Source organism: Pteropus alecto, unplaced genomic scaffold (genome assembly GCF_000325575.1).
Source record: "Pteropus alecto unplaced genomic scaffold, ASM32557v1 scaffold152, whole genome shotgun sequence".
NCBI classification, from domain to species: Eukaryota; Metazoa; Chordata; class Mammalia; order Chiroptera; family Pteropodidae; genus Pteropus; species Pteropus alecto.
The window spans coordinates 2,787,194-2,801,670 of NW_006432227.1; the positions used below are offsets into that span (position 1 = coordinate 2,787,194).

Consider the following 14,477-nt stretch of genomic DNA (forward strand, 5'->3'; position numbering starts at 1 on the left):
AAAATTATATATATATAAACTGCTTATTGTCATATCTGTTACATTGTAAATGGCATTTAAATGTCTGCTGTTACAGCAACATGCCAGTCAGAATTTGAAAGAGAATGTATTCTATACAATTTTATGTGTTGTACAAGCTAATAAAATGATCAGACTTTCTTTTGACCATTTCTAGACAAGAAAGGGCTCCATAAATAATCATTTAGGAATAACCCCTCCTCTCTAACATGTAAGGGGACTAGCTATGCTTGGATTGAAGAGTAGTCCTTGTCTTGTTACAGATACCTAATTAGGAAGGCCTCAACAATTAACTCACGCCATCCTGTCTTAAAGGCAGTTCAGCAAGCAATCAAGTTCATTAGAGAAGCCACACAGTGTCAGTACTGCAGTTGTTTCCTAGATGTGTGTTACTAAACTCAGGAGAGGAGAGTTTTCAATAGAGGCTAGACCAAGGCACTGAGATGTTTCAACTGTGGCAGTTCCTTGAGGCAAAAAGAGAAGGCAAATGATAGCAATTCTACAGGGCCTTAAACTCAAAGCCATCTATCTTCAAACCTAAAGCTCACTGCTGAAGAACAATTGGACCATATGATTTTACTCACATGTGGGATATAAAACTGAAAGCAATAAATGAACAAGACAACCAGAGACTCATGGGCACCAACAACAGTTTAGTGGGTACCACAGGGAAAAAGGGGAGGTGGGAGGTAGATAAGAGTAAAGGTCAAATATATGGTGATTGAAAGAAATTTGACTTTGGGTGGTGAGCACACAATACAATATACATATCATATATTATTGGATTGTACACTTGAAACTTACACAATTTTAATAACCAGTGTCACCCTAATAAATGTATTTTAAAAAGCAGTTGGACAACTGTTTGATAACATGGAACACAACCAGAAATAACTTGATACATTTACTGACACACATCGGAAGAAAAGACTAACATGTATTTTTTGTTTTAGAAAAATTAATGGAGGTAAATAAATTGTCAATGTGCAGCTCAATGAATTTTCACATAGTAAACACATATAAACAGCATTCAGAGGAAGAAATAGAATATTATTAAAACCCAGAAGTTTCCTTTGTCTCCCTTTGCAATCACTGTAGGTAACACTAATAGGTAACACTATCCTGGCTGTAATTCTGTAATTATCTCAAAATAAATAGTTAAAAAAGATGTACACAGCAAATACTTTCTTAAAAAGTTTTGCTAATATAATCAGAAAAATCAAACCAAAATCAAACATTAGTAGGGATGAAATAGGTTATGACATGATAAAAAGAGCGATTCAGCATTAGAAATCTGTAATCTGTGTATGCCTAGCCAGGCAACCTCAAAATAAATGACCAAGATTGACATAATTATCAGTAAATTGAGAAAGCTACAACTGTATAATTTCTTGTATTTAACTTATTTTGGAAATAAAGAGATAATTTTTGTTCATTTGTTCCTTTTTATTACTTTGAAAATGGCTCCTCACTGATTCAAACTACAGTATAATATTTCTATGATTTGTCCATAGATCATATAAAAGTTCTCATTTGGGATTTTTTTTCTCACAGAACATCTTAAATACAGTTTGCTAATATTAGTTCCTTATTAATAGGAAAAATCAGCATTGCTTAATCTATATTAACTATTGCCTATCGTTATAATTCTAGAACATATAATCCTGGAATGTTGCCTAAGTTGGAATAATACCCATACAGACATGATTCAGTATGAATGTTACTTGCATTTTGACTCTGCGAATGTTGTTTGATCAGTTTAATTCAACAAATTTTCTTAATACTATCTGAAGATATTTCTTTAATGTGGAACTTTCAAAAGAACTTCATATGATTTGAGAAGTTTGTAACATGTATCAGTGACTAAGTTTTCTTGTTCTCTGGCCATCCATCCGTATGTCCACCCGCCCAGCCGTCTGTCCATCCATCCATCCATCCATCCATCCATCCATCCATCCATCCATCCATCCATCCATCCATCCATCCATCTATCCATCTATTATCCAGAGTGAGGAAGTTCTGTATATCTATCTATATCTATCTATCTATCTATCTATCTATCTATCTATCTATCTATCTATCATCTATCTACCTATCATCTATCTATCATCTATCTATCTATCATCTATCTACCATCTATCTATATCTATCTATCTATGGTTTATCCATATAATCTTTTAAAGTCTCAGTTAGAGTAAGTATACTAGAGTTTTGTCTTTATTCATTCATCAAATATTTATTAAGTTATTAGGTACCAAATGACATTCTAGGTACTGAAGGGAAAACAATGAACAATGGGCTTACATTTTCATGTTATAGGTTTCTGATAAACTATAAAACTTTGAGTATTGTGGTTTATGTACAGACTCTTCTGGTTCAGATCATGTTTTATGGTTTTTCTTCATGTACTTTTATGTCCCTTGCTGATCTATAGGTAAGTATGGCCCAAATTTTACTCGATGAAATTTTGCCTATAATATGGGTTATGCAAAGTTGATACACTGATTTTGCTAATTATCAAACTCTTTATTTGAATTTGCTCCAATTTCAAACTTTGAAGGTTGAGGCTTTCTATTTATTTTATTATCTCTGTGTTTATTGATCTACCTATTTCTGTTCCTATTCACTATTTTATAAAACACAAAAGAAATTTTCTTACACTCAGTGTCTGTGTATTTCTTAAAATGTCTCCTGTATATAAGGATCTGGATATGCCCTTCTATAAATTTTTTTTTGAATTTTTATATGGGAATAGTTTTAAGAAACTTTCTGACATTTGACAAAAAATAACACACCCATGCACTCAAAATAAAAGTGTCCTGAACCATAATATTTTTGTTTGTTATTTTTTATTCTATGATTATAGTTGTTATTTTTATAAGTTGTTTCATTTTGTCACTGTCGAACATCCTGTTTCCATTGCTGCATCTAAAATTAAAAGCTTAGAATTTTGCTGCTCAGCTGTTTTATATCCACATATAAAATAACTTTATTCAGTTAGTACACTTGAGATTCAGTGTCATGTTAACACAAGACAACATAAGTTCTTTTTATAAATTTACTAAGACAGATATTTCCTAAATATACAGAAAGATAAAATGCAAAAATTGTTAAGCTGTGTCTATGAAGAAATTGTTTTGATTAAAACATTATATTTTAAGTAGGCTCAGTTTTCAAGAAGTTAAGCTAGATTTTATTTAACTTGAGGTAAATATATGCTTATTTAAAGAGGTCTTTGCCCTGTTATGTCTATTTGAGGAATAATTTTTTATTCCTTTGCTTAATTTCCATCTTTAGTAAATATTGATAAGATACTTAGATTTTATAATTTTGGTGACATTTAGGCTATCATAAATGAAATAAAAATACACATTAATCAAACTAATTCCTAGAGAGGTGTTATAATAATGGAGGCTAGGTTTTAATTCTTAAACAGTTGAGAGAACAGAACAAATAGTTTTATTAAAATACAAAGACAAAATTGGATCTATTCTACATAGAGTTTCTAAATTTTGAAGGTTTTAAATACAATTCCATAAAACATAAGTGCTTTACATTATAAAGTGAGGATACTAATTACAATTTATTGTGGGGTGTGCTGAAATATAAAGTGATGGTAAAATAGAATGAACATTTTTCTTCAAATGCTCAACCTATACATATATATAATATTAATATACACTTTTTTTATTTACATATCTTTCCATTCCAAATTATTTACTTTAACTTATAAGGTTTCAAAAATTAGTAACATATAATAAATTATATATGCAAATAAAGTATGGTGGATAGAATTCAGACAAGAAATTTAAAACAGTGCCAGAATATTGTGACACATTTTAACAAAACATGTCAAAATTCATTTTAAAGTTTAAAAGAAATTAATAAAACAACCCCGGGGGTAAAGATACGCAATATACAAAAGTGAAACTAAATCAAATGAATTAGAAAACAAGAGTTTTGTTAAATATATCAAAATAAAACAATAAACTAAACTCCTGGCAATTATAATCAAGAAAGAAAAAGTGAAAGAAGGTAGGAAGGAGAGAGACACAGTAAGAGGAAAGGAACTCTATAGTAAAAGATTTCAAGAGAATATGCTTTTATAACCTCTTACTCAAAACTCTTGGGTACAGATGTATTTTGATATTCGAACTTTTGAGAATTTAGAATGTAATGTGGTACATATGTTGTTATTACATTTATAAAAAGAATCAAATGATTTATGTTATAAAAGTCTGAAAAATCAGGCAATCTCTCCTTTTACTTTAAGAACCTGATATAGCTTTGATACAAATGACATATATAAAGAATATTCTTGCCAAATTCCACTGCTAAAACTAAATTTTAGAATAACAATCAAAATTCAGTTTCAATGATAATTATTTTCCATTATCAAGCAAATATATTTTAGGACTGTAAATACAGTTCAATATTAGTATATATAAGAGATTTAATAATAAAATAAAATCTGTCAGTCTGGACCAAAGTATTTTTTCATAAGTTACTATACATTTATAAATAAAAATTTCGTTAATGATGGTATCTTTGGCATGATGGAGAGTGAAAAATTCCAGCCAATTTTAAGTTTATTCTACAATAGAGAAATAGAGATCTGCTCATTAAAGAACAAAGAAATGTGATCAGTGAATCTTTGAACATATAAGACATGGTAGTAACAGGCTTAGAAATGGAAGTTCTAAGTAAAGGAAAGAGGGGCCAAATATTATTTTCTAAATTTTTGCTGACATCTTTATCTATAAAATTTAATCTGATCAATTTGGGGAGAGGAATGCAGTTATTCTTACATATAACAGGTTTCAGTGAGTTGCTCATTGCTGTAATCAAGAACTTTTTTAACATTGCCATGATGTTAAGAATGTATCAGATAAATATAATCCATTTAACAAAAACATGAAATTCCTAGTAATTAATTTAACAATAAACATAAAGGGTATTTGATGCTTTTTCACCAAATTAATTGATATTTTAAAGCTTGAATGCATTGTCATGACAGAATATGTGGAACTACTATTATTTTGACCATATTTTATTTAACTCTTCTGATACTCATGAGTAAGAAGGTTGATTCCATATTTGGTCATTTAAAAATAAAAGTGCAATATATATACTGTATATATGTCTTTTTTCACATGCATGATTCTGTAACATGAGATTTTATAACAATTATACTGAATCTTAAATTTCAGAAAATACCATAACATTCCTCATAAAATTTTATGTCTATTTATATAGATGAAAATAATATGTGGATAACCACTCATTCATATTTTATGCTTTATCCCACTCACCTTGGGGAAAATTAGTTTGTTTTTACTTACTATGCCTTTCTTCTGACCTTATCATTTGTCCATTTTAATTTAGTTGTTTTCTTTTTTGTATTTTCTGAGGTATCTTATTTTAGTTATTAAGATTATGCCCATTATATATTGTCTTATCTGTTTTTTATTATATCTATTTATTAATAGATATAATAAACTATAACTTTATTATATCTATTTATTAATAGCTGATGTTTTCTAATTTGCAATCTCACTCAAAAAGTATGATACTGATTGATGTATACTTTCATATATTGCTATTTATGTTTATTGTATTATTTATGTGAAATTATTTTTTCTGATCTCATTAACTTATTGACTTCATAATTGTTTTGTTTGTTTTGTTTTCTCAATCATTAGTCATTATTCTAAAAGTATTTTGACTATAACTTCTTTCTCCATTTATTTGAGTTCCAAATACACATTAAATGTTTCAAGACTCTATTCTGTTCCACCAACTAACGTGCATTGATATACTACCTTACTACTTTATTTCCATTTTATTTTCAACTTTTTAAAAATTTTCATCATATTTTTGATGAGAATATTTCATTATTTTGCCTCCAAATGAATTTATCAACTTGATAAACTTCAAAAAAGCCTTTAAGAATTTTAGTTATATTAAATAACATTCTTCTAAACCTCGATATTTGTATAATATGAATATTTGTTTAATTTGGGAACATTATATGTATCTTTGCATATTTTTATGTATGCTGGGAATTTTTATAGTGGTATTTGGTACTTAGTTCACCTATTCTATTAGATTATTCTTATTTTATAATTGTTAATGGCATGCAATATGCTTTTTAAAAATATTTAAAATTATCATTGAAATGGATTTTGCTATTATATAGGCAAACTAAGAATTTTTGAACTTAGATCTTAAATATGGTCATCATACTGAACTTTATTTAATCCTAATACTTTTTTTCATTTTTCATTTTTAGTTGAGTATTTATTGTCTTTTGTTGCTTTCCTTATTCTTCTACCTAGAATATTAATTTTTCAATTATAATTGTAATGTTTTCTACTTAAAAAAATGACTTTAATCAAAATAAGTATGTTTACCTCTTGCCCTATTTACTGATTTTTTTTTCCTTTTGTCAAGGATTGCTGTTGTAATTTTGCATTATCTATCAGGATGGCCTTCTGGTTTTACTTTTTAATCTGTTAATATGTACATTATGTTAATACATTTGCTAGTATTAATTATCCTCAAATTCCTAGGATTAATCCTACTTGGTAATATTGAATTAATTCTTTGCAACAGTGTTGGAATTTGTTTTCTAATGTTTTATCTAGAATTTTTAAATCTGGTTTTATAGGTGAAATTGCCTTGCACTGTGTGTGTGTGTGTGTGTGTGTGTGTGTGTGTGTGTGTGTGTATGTGTGTGTTGGTCTCTGACTTGTTTGGATATCATACAAATGATATCCTCATAGAATGAGCTGGCAAACATTTTCTATGTTCTGAAATAGTTTGTATGACACAATTGTCTTTTCCTTTGAAGATTTATTAAAAATTATTCTATGTATAAACCTTTAAAGGGTGCTGATTTTTAATAAAGTTTAATCACAAATACTGTAATGTAGAAAGAAAAATAGGCATCCGTTCCTGAAATGATTGGTTTCCTTTATATTTTTAATCTTTCTATTTCATGTGTATAAGCCATCTTAACTTTTTAAGATGGAAAGAAGATAAAAGGCAAATTATGACTTAAAAATATCTGGCCTGAAGTACTAGTAAGTGATGGTAATATTTATCTGAGAACTAAATTATATTTAAAAATAAAATTACACTTTTCATCACTTAGATATGATTAGTTGTTCAGACCTGCCCCTACTGTTTTCCAGCCATTTTTGCCTGTCAGTCTCTTGTTGGTTAATGAACTATCTATGTCTTATTTATGATGTATTAAGTAAGCAAAGATAAAAATATTACTTTTTTTAAAGGATGCATTTATGCTTAATGAAAAAGATGGGCTTCTTTAGCAATTATGGACTAAATCTTAAGGCTATTTTGATCAACCATGCAAACTTTATTAAAATCAAGTGGAAAATTTGCTTCATTATTTCCTTTCCATAAAATATACTGTTTACAAATGCAAAGAAAGAATAATACTGCAACATTATGAGCAATTAACAAAAGCTTGATAAATTTCAGTCTCTGTCTATTTATACTTCAATCTGTCAATCGTGGCAAAGAGAAATTCTCATAAAACTTCACATTCCAATTGTTGCCAATACTGTAATTGTAGCCACAATGGAGTTTTTGTTTGTTGCTTTTGAATTTTATAGTTAAGGACCAAACTGATACCTTAGCTGATTATAGCTTTCTACCTTAAAAGAGGTCAAAGCGTTGCACCTTTTTCTCCATCGGTTTTACTGAATATTTTATGAAGATAATTTTAAGCAAGTATATGTTTTACTCTACTGTAATGCTGTGGAAGATAAAATTCAGTTTTCTTAAATTTTCAAAGCTGATATTTGAATTTATGTCAATTTATCTATTGCCAATAGTATATATTATAGGTAATGTTGTGGCATAACTTGACGATGCTTGAGTAACATCAAATTTATAATCAGAAATTTACATATTATAAACACAAAGAATTACTGTCACTTGATTTCAGCACATTGCTCTATACTCTGGTGTGTTGGTTGCTAGCAGAAATCATGCTTGCGCAATTATTGAGTTGAAGAATGTACTTTATTTTTATTTCTTTATTTATTTTTAGGCGAGGCAACCCTTGGTTGACCTCACAGATTGCAAGGACCTTGTCATCTTACAATCCCTTATTTTTTTTTTAATTTTTTATGTCTACAGCACTTGGTCCTCCTAGGTGGTCTCCCATCCAAGCACTAACCAGGCCTGATCCTGCTTAGCTTCCGAGATCAGATGGGATCAGGCTTATTCAAGGTGGCATGGCCATAGACGAAGAATGTACTTTAAAAAAACAGTTGGAAAATAAGAAACTACTCTGAAATTAGAAAAAAAAAATTATAAATTTGGTATGACTAATTTGACAGCCATGTAGAAAGCATCAGGTATAGTTGATCTAAAACTTCTAGAGAAACACCCAAAATGGACTTTGTATTATAATGTGCTATGAGCAAGTAGACTCAAACCCATGATAGAACTGTGTAAACAACACTTTGGCATTAAAGCTTTATTTTCGGAGATTATAAAAAGGAAGATAGAAAAAACTAATTTTCATATTCTTAATATACAAAGTTATGCATTTACCACAGCTGAATATGTTATAAAATAATTAAGATAAGAGAAACAGAAAATAGAACTGTTTCATTTAGCTGGAAATTATATTCTGAATAGTCTATCTATGTCTTAATGTAGTGGTAAATATTATCAAATATTATTGCACAGTGCACCATTTTATAATTGTCAATTTAGGGTTATTCATTAAATTATGAAAGAAAAATGCAGTGAGTTGGATATTTAATTTAAGATATCAAAACTTCCAAATATAAACATGGAACAATGCTGAAGGACTTGAATTTTATTTAAATTGAGTAGCATTGCTATTAGTATGAAATCAGTAATAATTGTTTATTAACCTTGAGATTGGGTGAATAGAGGTTTGACTACACAGAGCATATTGCTCCTAAGCTGCAAACTGACCCTTCTGCTTTTTAGTGAAATTTAAAATATAAGATTTCTATTTCTAAACTCTGATATGGTTTGGGATTTTAGTTACCTTGGAGACTGCTTCTCTACCCTTGCCGAAAAAAAGATTACTTGAGGGTTCCTGTTGTTTCTAGCTCAGAACAATAGAAAAATAAGAGTTTCTTTTGAAATATACTTAGAATTCAGAATCCGCACTATAAAATACACTAGGAGTCTAATGTCCACATCATCAACAGCGTTGTACCATGGCTAATATAATAGCCTACATTTACCAAATGCATATTCTGTGATGGGTACTGTCCTAAAGCTTTACATGGACAATCTCAATCCTCTCAAGGAAAACAAACCTGTATAGCAGAACTATGGGCCTCCCTTTTAAATAAGAGAAAACTGAGCTTGTTGAACATGTATTTTCAGAGGTAGAGTTTCCCATCTATTCCAGAGCATGTGTTTTTATCACTTTCTTTTCTGACTCATGTCTGTGTGCTTCAGAGAGCATTTACTTTGGTTGTCATAAAATATATTGTGATTAAATACATGTGTAACAACAACAACATTTCTACCCTCACTGTACTCACTGGGGAATTTACAAATGACTGTTCAGGCTTATCCTGGTCAGGAGTAAAGTTTTACATGCCATTATTCTCCAAACATATACCTACAAGATTTTCAAGTATTTTACTCATGGTTCAGAGTCTTAGGATCATCTAAGAGTGTTAAATAAGCACTAAGTAGGCAGTTATGTAGTGGGAGATATGAATAATTGGAATTTCAGAAATACTAGACAGTGAACAAATTAGTGACAGATGTTCTATCTACTGGATGTTAATAGTACTCATGGAAACAAAAGTTCTATACCATTATTATGTCCATTATATTCTATACCATTAATATGTCTATTATATATATATAAAAATGTAAAATATTAAAATATATTACATTTAACTCCCCCATTTCTTTGCATTTATTTTATAATTCACCAGAGTGAAATATTGAAGCAGAAAATATTCCTTTAAATAAATATGAAATGAAGTATTATAGATTGTGAATATCCATAATTAGGACACTCATCAGGAGGTGACTGATAATAAAGATCCTTTTCTTCCCTTCACCACGGCCCTCCCTTTTTCTCTTCTCCCTCTTCCTTCCCTGTCTAGAGCTCTTTCCTTTCTTCCTCCCTCCCTTTCTTTACCACTTTCTCCACCTCTCCATTTCTTCTTTTCTTTCTTCCTATCTCTTTCATGTTATCTCTCTTTTTCTATCATTTATCTAGCTCCATTACCTATCTACTCAACTACAAACTGAAACTGTGATTCAAAATTTACTTTTTAAAAATAAGGTAACCCAACATAAGAAAAAAAAAAGGTTCCCTAAGTTCTTATGTAACTGTACTATTTTACCACCAGCCATAGCCTTTCAACTCTTACAGGTATCCCTAATCTGAGAAACTATTTAAATATTATTTTAACTTCTGTTAATGGCTGAATCATCATGGAACTGAGTTGGAAAAATTCTTGACATTGGACCATGTTCAATCTTTTCTATTTTATTATATAACATCTTAAAATATAGAGGAAACTTTTGTCTGAAGTGACTAATTTGAAATAGAAAAATATGTCTGTTAAGAGGGTCCATCTTCACTTATGAATTATAATCAAAACCATTGAAAGTTTAGTATTCAGGGGACTGGAGGATTTAGAAAAGCTAAGTTTGTCAGGAAAACAATATAAAAGTTTAAGAATTTGGGAGAAATATGATTAGAACAAAAACTTCTCCCAAGCACCTCCTGTAAAGCATCCTGTGACTGATAAAGGAGACAGCATATTCACCCCATTCTAAGAAGGTTATACAACTTAGTAGAGTCTAAGAGGCTCTGTTTAGTCAACATCAGTCACAATCTTTATCTTTCTACCTGTCGTAATTGGTTGGATAATGTACATGGATGGATTTATTCAGAATTGAAAGATTTGAGATGTCTACCGAAGGCTTCTGAGAAAGCCTCTTGCTCTTCAGCAAAGAACCCAAGCATAGGAGTAAGCCTCTAACACTGATTGCTTCTAGCAGTCACCTTGTAACCCTGAGGGCATTTGGTCTTAGCACAAAGCCAACCCTGAGGACAACAGAGTCAAAGACAGATAAAAACGATGACTCTGATGACTTCATTGAGTCATGTATTCAGTGAGCTTAGAAATCTCTAACTTTTAGTTCTTCGAGACAGTTCATGTTCTCACTGTTTTAGCAGGCTTGTATAAGATTTCCTAATAATTAAGCCAAGGACATTCTGAATAATATAATCATATTCCTCATTTATTCCCTTGGGAAACCTAGAGTGCGCTTATGAAAAGATTCTATACTCGACAATATCCACTGATTTCCCAAACATCAAGCATTTCTTACAGAAAACTAAGTGCTTTTCACTGTTCCATTCTGACACCTCTATGCTGCCCTGTGGAAAAAAAAGAATGGTCTGTACACGTTTGATCCCATTTCCGGATATTCAAATACTTAGCCATGTGACTTCAAGTTTCCTTGAAAAGCAAAACATTATACTAGGTATTTCAATGACTGGAGAGCTCATGAGAGAATATTCTGTTTCATTTGGTTGTGTCAATAGGGAGAGTTGTGTGCTCAGAGAATAATGATAACCAAAACTATATAACATTTTCTCATGCTTGAAGATAGTCATGCTCTTACATATTTCTTCTAAAATACTAAGTGTAATAAATGATTGAAATTCAATCCTCTGTATGAACTTTAATTTATTCCATCTTTCCTCAATTTTTATACTTATATTTTCATTGTCTTTTTCTATTGTAAGTAATTATTCTCCAAATATTTTTATATAAAATCAGTATTATTTGTAAAAAATTTATTCGAAAGCTTATCTTGAGCAACATGCTTATGTATTTAGTACTGGCTATTTGTTATGGAATATGTTTCCTGTCATCATGGAGCTTACACTGTAGTGAGGAGAAAAACAAAACAAATCTCATAATGACATATTTTTGTGATAAATACTATCTAACAAATATGTAGTATTTTGTAAGAGAATAGAAGCAAGAGAGCAAATGTGTTTTGCACTAAGAAAAATTATTTCTGAGGAACTAATACTTATCCTGAAGTTTGACAAAATAGTGGAAGAGAATGGGCTTTTCAGGGGAACATCCTATGTGGATGTCTAAATTGAGAAAGAGCTTTCTGCACTAGAGAAATTGGAATAAAGATATTGTGCTTAGAAGAAACAAGAAAGTACATGAGATACAGATGAAGAAATAGGAAAGAACACAAATGTGCAAAATACTGTATTATATTAAGAATGTAATGGTGTACCAGTTGTAGATTTGTTAACTTTACATAATGAAAAATACCTGATATAGGGAATTAAAGTTTCACACGATATTATTCTTAGTTACCAAAACATAGTATAACTCAATATTATTCATTTAATAAATTTATAAATAACAATATGGAGTATATAGGAGGAGAATGTACCCAAAGGGCACTCAGGTTTCCTATGTGTACAATTCAATAAGAAAGGTGGAGGAATGATTGTAAGAAACAAATCAATTGTTTAATTAAAAAAAAAAAGAATGAAACGAGGTGTAACAATTGGAGTGCAGAACAAACAAAATAGCTTTATGTGCTGATATATTTTGGTTTATTGGAAATTTTTAAGAGAAGAAATTAAAATAAATACAATGAAGTAATAACAAAGTTTCTATATATCCTTTATAACAGAGGTCAGCAAATATCTTTTGTAAAGGGCTAGAAAGTAAATATTTCAGGCTTTGAGGTGATAAGGTCTCTATAGCTATGGAAATCTGCCATTGTAAAATGAAAATAGACATAGTCTCTAAGTAAATAAAAGAAACAAAACTCCACAAATGAATCGATAATTTACTATAAAGTATTTTCTGAAAGTCTATCACAATACATTCGAAACCATAATAATAAATGATTTCCTTATAAAATAATAATATTGATTTGATTTATAATCAATTTAAAAATAAAGAAAAAATCAGTCACACTTATTTCTGTACAAAAATAATGAACTATCCAAAAAAGAAAGTACGATGATGAATGTTAACTGGAATCATTGTGGGGATCATTTTGTAGTATATACAAATATTGAATTATTATGCTATATTCCTGAAAGTAATATATTGTATGTCAATTATACCTCAATAGAAATAAAGAAAAAAATAGTCACATTTATTTCTATACAAGACAATGAACTATTCAACCATACAAGACAATGAACTATTCAAAAAAAGAAATTAAAGGAAAAAAACCAGTCCTATTCAAGGTAACAAAAAGAATAAATTATTTAGGAATAAACTAAAGAGGTGAGACACCTTACATTGAAAATTACAAAATAAAAACATTGATGAAATAAATTAGACACAGACAAATGGACAGACCTAGTGTTCATGGATTGGAAGAGTTAATATTGTTTAAATGTCCATATTACACAAAGTGATCTACAGATTCATTGCAATCCCTATCGAAAAACCAATGGCATTTTTACAGAAATGGTAAAAAAATGTTCTAAAATTTGTATGGAACCACAACTACAGAAGATCTCCAATATCCAAAACAATCTTAAGCAAGAAGAACAAAGATGGAGGCACCACACCTCTTGGTTTCAAAATACATTACAAAGCTACAATAATCAAAAGAGTATTGTACTGGCATAAAAACAGACATATAAACCAATAGAATATAATAGAGAGCTCAGAAATAAATCCACACTTTCATCATCTTATCTTCAACAAAAGTGTCAAGAACACACAATGGGGAAAGGATAGTACTTATAACAAATGGTGTTGATGAGACTGGATATCCACATGTAGGAGAATGAAACTGGACATTTATACTCTGTACAAAAATCAACTCAAAATGAATTAAAGTCTTAAATCTAGACCTGAATCCATAAAAGCGCTAGAATAAAACACAAGGAAAATGCTTCCTGACATTGTTCTTGGAGATGAATTTTTCATTATGGCACAGGCAACAAAAGAAAAACATATATCACACTAAAAACCTCTGCCAAGCCATGTAAAGAATCAACGGAGTAAAATGGCAACCTAAGATGGGGAGAAAACATTTTCAGACTATATATTTGATAAGGGGTTAATATCCCAAATACATAAGGATTTCATATAATTCAGTAGGAAAAAACGCACAAATAACCCAATTAAAAAAAAAAATAGGACAAAGGGCCAGAATAGATACTTTTCAAAAAAAGACATAAAAATGGCCAAAGAGTACATGAAAAAGGTACTCAACATTACTAGTCAGCAGAGAAATTCAAACCACAATTAGATATCACCTCATACCTCTTAAAATGACTATTATCAAAATGACAAAAAAATAATATCTATGTGTAGAGCCAGAGAGAAGATAATCAGGGGGATCATTTCATAAGCTATATAAATGTCTAACCGATGTACTGTATACTTGAAACTAAT

The 14,477-nt window shown here is 29.9% G+C and overlaps 1 pseudogene; it reads right to left on the bottom strand.

Moving 5' to 3' along the window:
- Window positions 1–8,178: 8,178 nt before the first annotated feature.
- Window positions 8,179–8,297, bottom strand: LOC112475834 (annotated as a pseudogene).
- Between the last annotated feature and the right edge of the window lie 6,180 nt (window positions 8,298–14,477).